General features: G+C 32.8%; 1 protein-coding gene and 2 long non-coding RNA genes across 3 annotated transcripts in view; 2 read left to right on the forward strand and 1 right to left on the reverse strand.

The window, feature by feature from the left end:
• Positions 1-4,534, forward strand: part of LOC145242284 (uncharacterized) — a 12,781-nt gene extending 8,247 nt beyond the window's left edge. Inside the window, exon 2 of the long non-coding RNA XR_013862688.1 lies at positions 1,435-4,534. This is a non-coding gene — a long non-coding RNA (uncharacterized LOC145242284). The remainder of the gene's footprint in view (positions 1-1,434) is intronic.
• The window catches only part of LOC145242795 (uncharacterized), an 83,840-nt gene that overhangs the window by 36,730 nt on the left and 31,016 nt on the right, over positions 1-16,094 (forward strand). The gene's annotated exons all lie outside the window — the stretch shown is intronic.
• On the reverse strand, positions 9,622-12,050 carry LOC145242279 (uncharacterized). Its single transcript, XR_013862684.1, has 3 exons — positions 10,980-12,050; positions 10,141-10,866; positions 9,622-9,998 (listed from the first exon to the last, which is right to left on the reverse strand). It is a non-coding gene; the product is annotated as an uncharacterized LOC145242279 (long non-coding RNA).

The raw sequence follows: 16,094 nt of genomic DNA on the forward strand, positions 1-16,094 counted from the left end.
TAAAGATGTGGAAGATTTGCACAAAGTTTGTCCTAAGGTGCTCAGAGAAGATAATCCAAGATGAGCAGCAACATTGTTCCTCACCCTCCCTATAGCCCAGACTTTGCTCCCTGTGACTTTTGGTTATTCTCTAAGCTCAAGGAAAACCTTAGAAGCTGTCGTTATGATACAATTGTGAAGATGAAAGAGACTGTGATGAGGGTCATTGACATGACCACACAAGAAGACTGCTAGAATGGGACAACAAGTGCATTGCAGATAGAGGAGATTACTTCAAATGGTGACTAGAGTGTGATGTGTGTACTATCAATAAAAGTATCCATATGAAAAAAGTCTGGAAACTTATTGAAGGAATCTCGTACCTCTCATATAACCCCACTCTTGTAAAAATGTGGGCTTCCACTTTTTCTAATTAAATATATAAATCAGATGGATAGAAACAGACACATAACAATATCATTAAATAGCTCTCAGACTCTACTAGAAGGAATCTTGTCATATTTATGTCTAAAAAAATGTGTGAGTATTAGTGAAACATTTTCATGCCTAGAATATTATTTCATTCTATTTTATAAGCTTTTGTTAAGTTCTTTGAGTGATTCATTTCATCTAAATTTCATTATTTATCTTAAAGTTTTCCCTGTGACTTTTACACTTTTCTCACCATTCTGATAATAATGGAGAATGCATACTTTAAATTGTACCTGAAGTAGTTTTTCTTTGTAAGAAACAATATATTTCTTCCATTACTTCTGACTTATAAAAATATGAGTTCTTACTTTTCACAACTATGTAAATCAGCTGAACCTCATTAGATATGCTAAACCCATAAAATAGCTTTTGGACTTATGAGATTTGTCAAAAAAGAATATTGCCTTATTTTTATTTAATCAATGTATGATTCGCTAAATTAAATAAAAAGAATATTGCCATATTTTTTTATCTGAAAATATATTCTGAGTTGAAAACAATCGTTTCATATTTCTGTAATCTTAATATCAGTTTTAAAATCGTCATTTATATGGATGAATCAAAAGTTTTGCAAATTTGCTAATGACTGTATTAGTTTTTATTATGTAAGGTATCCACTATGATTGGTAGCGTTATGATATTTTGTGCACTGCCATTTAGTGAATTGTTTCACTTAATGTCTTAAATTTAATATGAGACATATAAGGGTTTAATGCCATGGAATCAATTTAAGATGTAAAACAAATATGGAGCATCGTGCAAGGTCAGTATCACAGTCTCAGTGAACATGATCCAATACATAGAGCCGATCAGATTAGTCATCTCACATTTGAATGTAATTTGTAATAATCTGGGTCTTCCTGAATTTATAGACATTTCTGTGGGTATTTGCTTTTAATATATAACTGCATTTCTATTAATAAATGTATGATTTGTTAAATAATATATTTTCTTCATTTTCAGGTATGAAAGGAAAGTGGCTCAAGCACATATGGAATAGAATGCTTTATTTGAAATGAGAAGATAAACATTTCCACCGACTTGCATTTACAAGTGACAACACATTGATGCCAAAAAATTGTACTCAAGATAAACATGGCAGAAAAAACAAATTCTTGTAATGTCTGTGACTTATGATTTACAACAAACTCTACTTTAAACAGAGATACGAATGTACACTACAGATAAAACTTCATAATAAAATCCATTTTAAAAACGAACCTTCAAACTGGAGTAAAAAACATACTTAAATATTTTTACTCGTTTTTTATAGAAAACTAATCTTAATACATACAGAAGATTGCAAAACGTTTTTATATGAAATGTTACTTATAAAAAAAGTAACTAAAACAGAAAACATGTCAAAACAAACTGGAGAAAGACCTTTTCCTTGTGAAGTATGTAGCTCATCATTTATAGCAAAATGTCACTTAATGGTTCATATGCGAATACACACAGGAGAGAAACCCTTTTCTTGTCAAGTGTGTGAATCATCATTTAATACAAAACAGAACTTGAAAAGGCATATCCAAATACATACTGGAGTACATCCATCTTCTTGCCACATGTGTGACGTGTGCAACTACTCCTTTAAGACAAAGTCTGAGTTAAAGAGACATGTCCGAACTCACACTGGAGAGAAACCTTTTGCTTGTGAAGTGTGTGGTTCAGCATTTTCAGAGAATGCTACTTTACAGAAGCATATACGAATCCATACTGGAGAGAAACCTTATTCTTGTGAAATTTGTGATTCAACGTTTAGAGGAAAACCTAATCTAAAGAGACACATGCGATCGCACACTGGGGAGAAGCCTTACTCTTGTGAAGTGTGTGACTCATCATTCACAATCAAACAGAATTTAAGGCGACATATGCAAACTCACACTGGTGAGAAACCTTATTCTTGTCAATTGTGTGCCTCATCATTTACAACATCAACACATTTAAAAAGACACATGGAAACTCACTCTATGCAAGGAAGAAATTGAATGCCTGTCCTGTCTAACGTCTCTCTATGTACAGAGCTTTTTCAAGACAACTGGCATTATAATTTAACCCTGAATAAATATTTAAAATAACATAGTATACAAAACCAAAATAAAATCTCTTTGGTATGGCTACCCAACATTGGATAATACAGGGTGCACCTTCTCTAAGTTCTATTGCCTATTGTAGTAGCACTAATCTGGATACTCCACCAGACTAAATAAATTCTTGACTAAGAAATAACATAGACTAATAAATAAGTCAGAGGAAAATTAATATTACTAACTTCTTTACTAACTTCTTTACTAACTCAACGTTTGAAAGATGAAAAGAACAGTAAACAAGTACATGGATATCTTTGCATCTCATATAAAGATCAAGTGTTTTCCCCTATGAAAGGTCCTTTTGAATTTTTAGAATTTCTGCTGAAGTCAAATGAAATGAGGGAAGCCATGTAACCCATAAAGAAATCAAATGTTAGCACCAACAGTGAGGTCCATGATTTATCATAACTGAACGAACTCATAAAAATAGTATATATTGTGTTGCACATTATTTACAGTGTAATCCACTTTAAAGAAATGTATACAATCGAATACTGGATCCCCTTGATCTCTTCAAATACACCGAAGTAAAATTAAAACTAAACAGAGAAGAAATATAGAAGCTCTAAAATGTGTACGATTAAAAGAAATCCCTTGGGTACAAAGTGCGATCATAACAAAATCGAGTGTAAGCTTCAGGCAAGATCCTCTTGACATTTTTTTTATTAACTGAAATAAAATAAAAAGTGAATATGAATGTTATTATCCTCTTTGTACAATGGTTTGTAAAGACAACCTGACATGAACATCATTTTAGTGTTGGCTTTAGGAAGGAGCCTTGTGATCTTTTCGAACCGACTGTAGTAAAATAAGTAAAAGTTGCAATTCTAATTCTTATGAATTGCAATGATGTATATGAAAACCTATGAACATGCAGTTGCCATTGTTGATTGAATGCTTAATTACTTCAAATAAACTGAAATTTTTCAAAAAATGGGGGACCTTAAGAGTTGGTGGAGGAACTTAACTTTAATAGCTTAGGAATGGTATGAGTGACAAAAGAATGCTTATAGTCAGATAAAATTAAAGCATGCAAATGGAGCAAAATTAGGGCTAGATTTCAAACAAATGGCCAGTGTAAATCTCAGTGATTGAGATCCTAAGTGACAATGTCTGAATGCTGAAGTAAATTTCAAAATGTGGCTAATTTAAGTTTTGTCATTCGGCCATTAAAAATCAAAATCATCTAATGTTTCAATGCCAGTTTTGCAGATATCCATTACACTGCCGGCCACAACAAAGTATATAGTTACATCAAATTCAAGATCTGTGGAGAGATGCAGCTTGACAAGTAACTGAACATCTGGGAGCATGAATCGAATGAAAAAGTGATAATGTTTTGTGATAAAGACATACAGATGGACAGATGCATAAAAGACAACCATCAAGCCAGTTCCATTTAGAACTATTAGGTTGGTGCAAAAATAATAACGTTTTCTCACATATGTTACTTTTATATATGATTTCTGAATTCATTCATTGCCATGTTATGTATCATTTTTGAAGTGCATTTTTCGCTCTATTGAATCTTCTTATTCGTTACTGTTCTCAATCCCTTCATTCATTTTTTTTGCAGGCTTTTCGACAGCATGGACAAAATTCAAATCTGCACGATTTTCTTGTTCCAGTTCAAACTAGGCTGAAAAGCTGCCAAGACAGCTCGTGATATCAATGGTATGTTTGACCCAGGAACCACTAACGAATGTGTAGCACAACAGTGGTTCAAAAATTTTGTAATGGTGATGAGAGCCTTGAAGATGAAACGGTCGTGGCTAGCCGATTGTGGTTGATAACAAACATTTGAAAGCCTTAATTGAAGCCAATCCGTACAAGAACTTGCTGCTGAACTCGAGGTCGACCACTCAACAGTCATTCGGCATTTAAAGTAAATAGGGAAGTCAAAAAAGTTGAATGTGTGCTGCATGAATTGAACGATAATAAAAAAAATCATTGTTTTGATGTGTCTTCTATGCTTCTTCTGTGCAACAAAAACAACGCATTTCTCGAGCGGATTGTGATGTGTGATGAGAGGTGAATGCTCTACGACAACGAGCGACGTTCAGCACAGTTGGATGTTGGAGATGCTCCACAACATTTCCCAAAGCCGAAATTGTACCAAAAAAGGTTATGGTGAGTGTTTGGTGGTCTGTGGCTGATCTCACCCATTACAGCTTCTTGGATCCAGGCGAAACGATTATGGTGGAAAAGTACTACCAAAAAATTGACAAAATGCATCAGAAGCTCTGCATGTGCCCAAGATTGGTCAATTTGAAGGAACCAATTCTTCTCCATGACAACGCTCGCCCACATGTTGGTCAACTGGTCCTGCAGAAGCTGAATGAATTTGGCTATGAGACTCTGCCTCATCCGCCATATTCAGGAGACCTCCTTTCCACTGATTATCACTTTTTCAAGTATCTCAGCAACTTCCTGCACAAAAAAAATGCTTACAAAGTGGAGATGATGCCGAATTGGCCTTCAATGATTTCATCATTTCCAGAACTCCGGATTTCTATTCTATGCTAATTGGATAGATAAACTTGTTTCTAATTGTCAAAAATGTGTTGATTCTAATGGTTCTTATTTCAATTAATAAAGTTTATTATGAAAGGAGTTATGATCTTTAGAAGTTGAACATAAAAGAAACTACATTATTGTTGTACCAACCTAATAGACTGATTATTTTTGATGTAACCATCCTAAATCACTATAGCTTCAGTAGAGCCGAATGTAGAAAAAACATTACAAAATATCAGGACCAAAAAATGATTTGAGAACAATATGGCCCTTGAAAGGAATAAATGCTATACCAATTTTTGTAGGGTTAACTGACCTAATGAAAAAAAAAAAGTATGTAAACACAATTTCTGGAAGGCTAAACTGTACTAAAACTATGCTTTGAAGAGAAAACGTTTATCTTAAACTCAAGATTTGATCATTTCAAACACACTATACTAAACTAATACAGAAAGACCCTTCTTGCTCAATAAAACTTTACTCAATGTTTTGGAAGTAGAAAATATCTTTAAATGATCTATCATTTAAATATATTTAAGTTGAGTTAGTAAAGAAGTTAGTAATATTAATTTTCCTCTGATATATACATTTCTGCTGCATGTTCTTTCTTAAGTCATTAGAGATTAAAAAATATAAAGGGCTAAATGATCAAGTGTTAACTATGCTGCACTTCAAACTAATAATTTCCTGGGTTAAATGCGATACACTGCTGGCAAGACTTGCTACTCCAACATCCAACTTCAAATCAAATCAGTCTCTAAAAATCAAGCCTTTTTATACTTAAACCGGAAGAATCTCGTTTGTATATGAGATGACAAGATCGCTATATATGTAGAGAAGCAACAGCCATTTTGTTTCTTTTCATTCTTTTTTGTTTGCACCAGAAACTACGGACTGCTGAAAGGACAGGTTTGTTCAAAAGTTTTTAGGCATTCGGCCACAGGATAATTTATTTCCTTTCACTTAAAAATAATTTAAACATTAAATAAATTGTTTTTTTCTCAGAAAGAGACCAGATATTTTTCTTTTTCCATGTTTTTATTCTAAAAAGTCACGGCACAAAATTGACAAGAAATATCGGTTTCCATTTGATTTATGTGCCAGAGGATTGATAAATTGGATTATTTTGCATCTTATTCTCACAAAGTGTTGACGTAACCTCTACCCGTGTTAAACTCAGGAATATTTGTTAAACTTAGCAGCCTGTATGGATGTTTGAATTGAACCCTTTATTTAATCCACATGTGGGGAAACAGATAGTGGTAAATAATAACCAGTTCAAAATGATATTCTTCTGAAAGTTGAAGATCCAATTCTTAGTAGAGGCGATATTAAGAATATAATTGAGAATTACTTGAGACATCTACCTAGTCATGGTTGACAGAATGAGATTAATGTACTTCTGTGGATTAAATGAAGTGTTTGAAATTTTGTACAAACTGCTGCATCTGATAAGATTTATGTGAGTAAAGTTCATAGGTTTGTTCAGTGAAAATCTTGTGGCAATAACACAATGAGAATGTTAGAATGTTTCAAATAATACATGCTTTCATTTCTTTATCAAAATGTAAATTTTATGACTTATTTCTATTGAATTTTAAATCAAGAAATAGATAGAAAAAAGTTGTGTTTTTTTTTCTACTTAAATAATACAAACATATTAATGTTTTAAAGGAATGATACAGCATAATCACGTTGACCGAAATAAAGCAACGTTGAACCTGGTCAGTACTAAATGGGTGACCATTTTGAATTTTCAGGTGTTGTATGTTCTTATCTTGGCATTGTTTACAGTCGTCCTGGACTTCTGCTTGCCTCTGGACTCAAACAGTGCCGATTCAGTAGAGGTGTGGTTGGGGATTGCGCAACCCTTGCTTCACAATTACATGCACATCTACCCTTATAGGGAAGTATCCATTGTCTTTCAATACTGAAGGGAGGCATCTAAACTAAAGGAATGATAATGTTCTGGCCCATGATCAAAACTCTGGTCTAATTGCTCTGTTTGCAATTACCGCTATGCCTTCAATAAAAATTGCCTCTTACAAAATGTTTAATCTTATTAACCAAGCCACATACCTGTGTCGACCACAATGTACACAAGGTGATAACAAAGGGCTATTGTTCAAGCAACATGGAAACATTTTTTAAAGATATTCTTAGATATAAGCTTTGTAATTTTCTGTAAATATTCAATCACATCCTGATATTGCATAATATGTGACAATTCTGACTGGTAGAAGGAATATGAATGCAGTTGAAGAAATTAGATAAGATTAAAAAGAAAGTAACGTTTTTCCATTTCTATTTAAATTCTATCGGCCGTTTGGCATTTCCTGGTCATAAGATACGCGTAAATATATTTTATATAATGCAGATTACTTATTCATTATTATAGAGACAATTCTTTATCGGTTTTTATATTGTACCTAATATATATTACGTGAGATCAAAACTAAAAAAGTATATGTGATTTGGGTGCTATCAGTAAGAATCGAAACCAAAACATACAACTCTCCACCCTCATTCCTTAGCCTTTGAACCACGCCAATATATATATATATATATATATATATATATATATATATATATATATAAATTCACCTGTAATCCCTTTTTTAAAAGATGGAATTGCATGATCCTTGAAGACAAGATGCAAGCAAGCAAAGTCCACAGTTTTATAATTATATAGATTAAAATTTTCTGCTCGAAATAAAATGTTTTACAGATACAAAAATAATTTTAGAAATACAAGATTCTTTACAGGTGGATCGCTCAGAAATTTAAATGATAACAAAGAGAACATTTAATCACTAAAAAAATAATAAAACGGTGAATCTAATATAATGACAACCTCGCAAAATTGTGCAGTAACAGATTTTTGTTGACTTGTTGAATAATTATGAAAGAATAATTACTCTCAAGTAGATAGCAGTTGTTTGTTGGAAGTCATTTTTCCACTTCTGGTGTGGACTATGCAGATGATGTTGCTATCTTCGGTGAAACGTATGCTGATATACACCAGGCATCGTGAGACTTGACTCCTATGTAAAGATCTTCATGGCGAGAAGTTTTCAACATATGCTGCCTTCAACACATTTTATGCATCTCTGATCACATCCCAAACCACACCATCTGTACAAGATGCAACACCACCAGCATCACAGAGATTCTTCATATTAAAAAGAGACTTTGGCCATCATCTTTGACTCCCTGAAGAAAAAATTATTCACAAGCTGATAGCCCCAACTGCATGTGCCACTTGGAAGAAGCACAGAGCCGGCTGACTGAAAATTTATTTAAGAACAGTGAGGAGAAATGTTGAAATGGTGATTGACCCCTTTCTCGTGTGTTAAATGCTGGAACCGGGTATATCTGAAGTATATCAAGAACTTAGCTTGAAGTGATAGTTGTTGGTATTTGGTTAGGAAATCAGAGCCAAACAACAGAGCATGATTACAGCTTTATCAAAGTGCGCTAGGCTGGTAAAGATTTGTAGAGGACTAGGATATATAAATCCTAATCCCGTTACAAAAGAAAATAATGAAACGAATGGAAAGAAGGAAACAAAAACTCAGTCGTTGGATTAAATAAATGTGTCGTTAATTTTCTGTTGAAAAATGAATGTTTTAGGTGTAACACGTGTTCATGTCCACGTTCGGGTGTAACCATCGTTTGTTGCGGGACTGGTGGTGTAGAAAGAAAAGGAAATGCGTGTTCATCTGACGTTCGGGTCACCTTCGTTTGTTCGTGCGTGGAAAAATGAGTGAGTAATGTAGTGGAAATGGGAATGACCGTCCAGCGTGTAGACAAAGAAAAAGAGGGTTGACATCAGTAAAGCTGTGCGCCATGTTAGCAGTCATCCAGTTCATGGAGAGAGAAGTGCATAAGGTGTACGTACTGCCTGTTAACTCTTGTCCCACACATAGTAGCGGGTGGCGTGAGGCGCGCGCGCCGAAAGGGCACGCTGTTGGTCCGTCGACCATTCAGCTCGGAAGCTGGTCTGAAAAGAAGAAGCTGCTTATTACTCTTGCTTTTATAGTTGTTTCCAGTGGTCTTTTGCGCATGTGTGTATTTCCTTCAAAGGGGAAGTGACGTTGTCCATGTGTGCGTACATGTGCGCTAGGGTAGGTCGATTTTTAACTTTTTTCTAAAAATCAAAAAACGTTAATAGACCGAAAGTTGTGTCTATACCTATTGAATACTCATACCAAAAATTAGATCTGAGTCTTCAACGGTTTTTTGCGAATTTGACATAAAAGATTTTAAATAAACACGGGCGGAAAAACCCTCGATTTTGGTGGATTTAGCCTAAATATTGATCTCAAAACTAAATAATTTCAGCAGTTAAGCCAAGAAATCTTATTTTATTTGATGGAAATATAATTTGAAACAAAATTATAAAAAAATTTCAAATTGAAATTTAAGCCCCCCCCTTAACTGCGCCGAGTTTGAAATGCTATTATTTAAACAGAAATTGTTGAATGTATTGACAAAAATTTTTTCCTGATATGAAAATACAACAAGCAATTATGGAAAAACGATTAATTATTTATTTTTAATATAAAGAATCAAAGTGTTCTAAATAAGAGCCCTTCGATGAAAAAGCGGGTCTTAATTGTTGGAAAAAACTTTCCCAAGTATGTGCCGGTGCCTTGCTTCAAAGCCGTATACACATTGAGAAGCCTCTGTCACCAACTAAACTGTTCGTTCAACACCTTGGGAATGTAAAGGGAAATCTGGCAAGTCAAGCTTTTCGCCTGTTAACAATGAACTCTCTAATTCACTGTCAGAAAAGTCTTGTGCAAGTGGTGGCTCACAGACTCCATTTACTGACAAATCTATTAAATTTGTCCAGTGTAGAGCCTTAAAGTTGATCATTGGGATATTTTAAGTCTTTTCTTGGCTGGTTCCCCTCTTCTGAAACAATATAAAAAATAATTTGAGTTTAATCTTTAAATGCAATTTATACTGCTTTAATAAGATTTGGTGAAATTAAATGTAATCTTAAAAATGTCACAATAAATTGATGTAAGTTTTATATGAAGAAATATTAACTTACCTAATGGTCAAAATTCTTTTTATTCCCTCTTCTCTTACTTCAAGTTCATCTGATTTTACCATAGAAAATAAAATATTTTCTGGCAGTAATGCAAAAGCATTAAACTGAATGTTTTTAAGTGTAATTTTTTTAATTTCAGTTGGTTGCTTCTGTATTCTCTGAATCATATTATAAATGTACATTTGTTGGTGGTGGAATTTGTTATTTTTTTTAATGTCAAACCAACAAATCGCATATACATTTACAATAAAATTGATCAAACTATGCAATTTGGTTGAAAGATCATCCGGATATGTCCCACGAGTCCATAGGCACATGAGCCTGATAGCCAACGTTAACCATCTAGCCTGGTTCAATGGTCCCAACAGCGGAAAATGCTATTTGTGGTAAATTATGGCAATCATTTGCACATAATTTACCCAATGGACCACTGAATGTTGTGGGGCTTTTTGTGGTGCCATCTAAATGTTTGAACAAAGCCCTAAATGGAAGTTCATTCTGGTGTAAGGAGCAACCAATAGTATGAAGATTTTTTTTGATTTTTTTTTTTTAAAGTGTAACCAGGCCACCTTCACAGCCTGTGTTCGCATTTGTGTTGTCAACAAGGACAGCCTTAATGGTGCTCTGTTTTATCCAAAGGTGATGGTAAACCTGAAAATTTAATTGCTCCTTTACTTTGAGTGGAAACTCCAGTGTTTTTTCCAGCCATTTTTAAAATTAAAATATCTGTAAAAAGAAACACACACACACATATATAATATTATCAGATAACACACGAAAATATTTTTTTTAATTGGAAATAAATTTCCAAATTTATTAAAAAAAAATGTTTTACTTACCAATCAATACAGTTTAGTTCAAAAACTAATTCGTAAACCAAAACCAGCCTTTAAAAAACACTGAATTTTGAAATATAAATAAATGACAATAATTATAAAAAGTTTAAATATTTTAATAGTTGTGTTTAATTTGTTAAATGAACTATTTTAATTAGGCACCGCCAAAAATGGCCGAAAAATGAAGTTGGTGTTGTTTTTTAAAACGAAATTACATTTATTAAAAACCATGATTTCTGAGTAACTTTTTTTTTTTTCCAGAAAGATAAAACCCTGAATTTTATCATATAGAAAGCTAAATAATGTAAAACTTTTTCTACTATTTTTAATTAAATTTTAAATGTTAAACTTTCCCAAAAGTTAACAATTAACATTTTTTGTCTTGCACAAAAAGCATATATAAATATTTTTTAAAAAAGGTTTTTGAAAGAATTAAGTTGTTTATTTTTAGTCTAACTAAGATTTAGGGTGATTTTCTATGAATATATGCAAAAATATTATAATATAAGTACCTGGATTTCAAATAATTCCACTTATTCATATAGGCAACCAATTACTTCGCGTCCATATAGAGTCCATATCGAGAATATTTACGTTTGTGTTTAATAAAAAGCAAACTATGGAAGACCAAACAGGCCAAATAAAACTTATTTTTCAGTGACGAAAATTTCAATGTATTATTAACGCTGAGGCTGGCCACTACCAGATGGGTGACCATTTGTATGAGTTTGGTTTTTAATGTGTATGTGTGGGGGTTAGGCTCCCAAAAATGGGGGGGGGTAAAGCAGAATAAAAATTAAAATTGACCCAGTCTAGAAAGATTTCTCCTTCATTGAATGAGGAAGAACTGTAGGGTTTTTTGACTACATAATCAACCCCGAGGCTGGCCAGTACCAGATGGGTGACCATTTTGATGAGTTTGGTTTTTAATGTGTATGTGTGTGGGGGGTCAGGCTCCCCCAAATGGGGGTGGGTGGGGTGGAATTCAAAGCAGAATAAAAAATTAAACTAAACTACATAAGCAACCCTGAGGCTAGCCAGTACCAGATGGGTGACCATTTTGATGAGTTGGCTTTTTAATGTGTACGCGTGGGGGGGGGGGGGGGGCTCAGGCTCCCCAAAATGGGGGGATTTAAAACAGAATAAAAACTAAACTATATAAGCAACCCTGAGGCTGGCCAGTACCAGATGGGTGACCATTTTGATGAGTTTGGTTTTTAATGTGTATGTGTGGGGGGTAGGCTCTCAAAAATGGGGGGGGGAGGGTAAAGCAGAATAAAAATTAAAATTGACCCAGTTTAGAAAGATTTCTCCTTCATTGAACGAGGAAGAACTGTAGGGTTTTTTGACTACATAAGCAACCCCGAGGCTGGCCAGTACCAGATGGGTGACCATTTTGATGAGTTTGGTTTTTATGTGTATGTGTGTGGGGGGTCATGCTCCCCTAATGGGGGGGGGGGAATTCAAAGCAGAATAAAAATTAAACTAAACTACATAAGCAACCCTGAGGCTAGCCAGTACCAGATGGGTGACCATTTTGATGAGTTGGCTTTTTAATGTGTACGCCTGTGTGTGTGTGTGGGGGGGGGCTCAGGCTCCCCAAAATGGGGGGATTTAAAACAGAATAAAAACTAAACTACATAAGCAACCCTGAGGCTGGCCAGTACCAGATGGGTGACCATTTTGATGAGTTTGCTTTTTAATGTGTACGCGTGTGTGTGTGTGTGGGGGGGGGGGGCTCAGGCTCCCCAAAATGGGGGGGGGGGCTTCTTTCTGACAGGTTTTTCAAGAGATTAACGCATAATTCACAATTTTAAGTGTGATATTCAGTCATAACACACCCGAAAACCAATTTAAATCAACTTTAGAAAAACAAGTGCATCGTTGGACAACATCGGCAATTTGACAATAATTTATTCTAAGCTTCCTTTTGTGTAATTTTGACACTGCAAGTGTACGGGCCATACTAAAATAATAACTTTATTTAGAATGCCATTCTTAACATGGGGGGGGTTCAACTATTCTGCACTTTCACCTAAGGTTTAACCATTTTTTTACGGTGCGTATTTTTCGCAGTATAAAAAAAGTACTGTTTCTAGTTTAAAATTAATTTTTCACTATAAAGTTTCGTTTATGGCAGACGGACGAACAAATGTCCGCTATAGTTTCGGTAAAATAAAAATAAACACGTTTAATAATAAAAATAAATTTTTATTTACCATCCATAATTTTGTCTCGCAATGAAAAGAGAAACGTCTCGTTTCTATGGGAGTGTTGACCAACATAAATTGTACTGATTCACGCTTGCACCGGTTTTTGGCAGTCACGGAGATTCAACAAAATTATTTCAGCGCGTATGATCCACCGTAGTCGAAAGGCGGCAAACGTTATCAAATGGGATCGAAAAACTGATGATATTTTTTAACACAAAGGGCACAATATTTATCGATTTTTTTTTTGTATCGATTCTTCAAAGAATTCCCTGTTTAATAATGGTCATGCATTATTCGGCTCGCTAAAAAAAAATTATTAATTTATTCATCAAAGATTTTAAAAGGGCTTTTTTCGTATAAATATTTAAAAAAAATTTTTTTTTTTTTTGCTTAGCTTAAATTAATTATTTTACTTAACATATTCACCGAATTTCACACTCCAAAAGTCAAAAGCGGAATAATTAAACACAATCAAAGTTCTGATATTCAGATGTCAAAATAAGGTATGTAAATAATTGTTTTTTTTTTTTTTTTTAATCTATAATTCTGTCCCTTACAACAACGGAATGTGTTTTGTTTAGTTTCAGATGATTATTTTAAGCATATTTGTTCCCACTTCAAAACAAGTGGGGTTTTGTAAGCAAAAAAAAAATATATATATATATCGTTTATGAAAAATAAGTACACTGTTATAAAGTTCATTCTTCCCTTAATAATCGCTGAAAATTTTGTATTGATCGGATAATTACTTGATTTTTGGTAGATTTTTAAAAAGACGGTCCGTCAAAAAGTACTTACCTGCCCCCCCCCAGTTTTGGCGGTGCCTAATTTTAATAGTATGTTTAATTTGTTAAATGAACTATTTTAATAGTATGTTTAATTTCTTAAATTAATTCGTGTGAATTCAAAGGTTAAAATATGTAAACAAGGGGCAGATAAATACTACCGGTGAAAGTCGAAAAAATATCCAATAAATAAAACTTCTTTTACTAAGTCGTCATTTGTATTTGAAACTATATATTTTAATATATTTTATTTTTGTTTTTGGTCATTTTATTAAAATTAATATGAAAATAGATAATAAGCTTTAAAAAATAAATTCTTTAATAGATTTTTTTATTTTACTCTAGTTTAACCTCGGATTTAATTTTATGGGTACATATTTCCGGTGTCACCGAAATTACGACTAAGATTGCAAATATTGATGTCTTTAAATTCAATTTCGCAAAAAAATACAAAATTTTGGAAAAAAATATTTTGTCACGTGATTTAGGGTGTTATTTCACAACTTTCCATCTATTGACCTATTTAAAGTTCCAAAATCGACCTACCCTAGACTGTGCGCGTATGTGAGTACATGTGTGTACGTTAGCGTGTGTGTGTGTGTATACATGTGAATGTGAGTGTATGTACGCGAACGTGAATATATGTATGTGTGTGCATGTGCGCGCGTATGTTAGTGTGCGCATATGTATATGACAATGTAGTTGAGATGTGAATGCGTGTTTTTGCATGAGACAAGAAAAGACTCGCGCAGATTACATTCATTTCCAAGCAATCCGAGGCAAATAGTATCTGCAGTACTATGTGTGTGTATATTTGTTGTCTGCTTTGTCTTTGATTTATAATGTGTGGTGGTGTCGCATTACTTATGGAAAAATAGTTAATGAAACTGCACAAGCACCTGTTAAAAACTATGCAAGTTCTATAATTGAATACCCGCCTCCAAAAAATAGAACGAAAAACATAAAAGTATATTTTTGTAAACCGCTCATGAAAACTTATTGACAGCAAAATGAGCGTCCTAAATTATGAGATGAAAAAATGAAAGCATCTCTTAGTTGTCTTCCTCAGAACAATGACTAATTATAAAACAGCGCCTTTTTTTTTTTTTTTTTTTTTTGTGCGTTAATTCGGGGTCGCGCGAAATCCATGTCTATTTACATCTTACGATGGAACCAGAAGCAAATAAAAAAAGTCGTTAACTGATTTGTCTACCCCACGGAACGGTATTTATAGTCGGGATTACAATATTCTGGAAAGATCTGGATGGGTACGATATTCAAACGAGAAAATACAAAAAATAGTTCGCATAGTATTTACAGGGGCTGGAGATGGAAAACGCAATGATGGCAATTTGACTCCTTAAAAATAATTTTAAAGTTATTTCCCTTGGATTCTTCAAAAACAGTGGATTCGTCTGTATGACGGCAAGTCACTACAATAGTTGCACGACGAAAAGTGGCACCTTTGTGGCGTCACTTAAATAAATGTAATTAGTTTTATTTTCGTTTTTTTTATTTAATGGTAACTAAAAATATATTATTTTATTTCTAAATCATATTAATAAACATTAAAAAATAAATGTAAAAATTTAAAAAAATTGTGTAATTCCTAAGACAAAAATTTAAACAAAATATAATAAATATTAAGAAAATAAAGTGAAATAATTTAAATAAAATTTAATAAATTTTAAGACAATAAAGTGATATAATTTAAACAAAATTTAATAAATATTAAGAAAATAAAGTGATATAATTAAAATAAAATGTAATAAAGGTTAAGAAAATAAAGTGAAATAATTTAAATAAAATTTAATAAATATTAAGAAAATAAAGTGATATAATTTCAACAAAATTTAATAAATATTAAGAAAATAAAGTGATATAATTTAAACAAAATTAAATAAATATTAAGAAAATAAAGTGATATAATTTTTAAAAAAATTAATAAATATTAAGAAAATAAAGTGATATAATTTAAACAAAATTTAATAAATATTAAGAAAATAAAGTGATATAATTTAAACAAAATTAAATAAATATTAAGAAAATAAAGTGATATAATTTTTAAAAAAATTAATAAATATAAAAAAAATAAAGTGATATAATTTAAACAAAATTTA

This window comes from Euprymna scolopes, chromosome 21, assembly GCF_053919585.1.
Source record: "Euprymna scolopes isolate OS-2025 chromosome 21, ASM5391958v1, whole genome shotgun sequence".
Taxonomy (NCBI): domain Eukaryota; kingdom Metazoa; phylum Mollusca; class Cephalopoda; order Sepiida; family Sepiolidae; genus Euprymna; species Euprymna scolopes.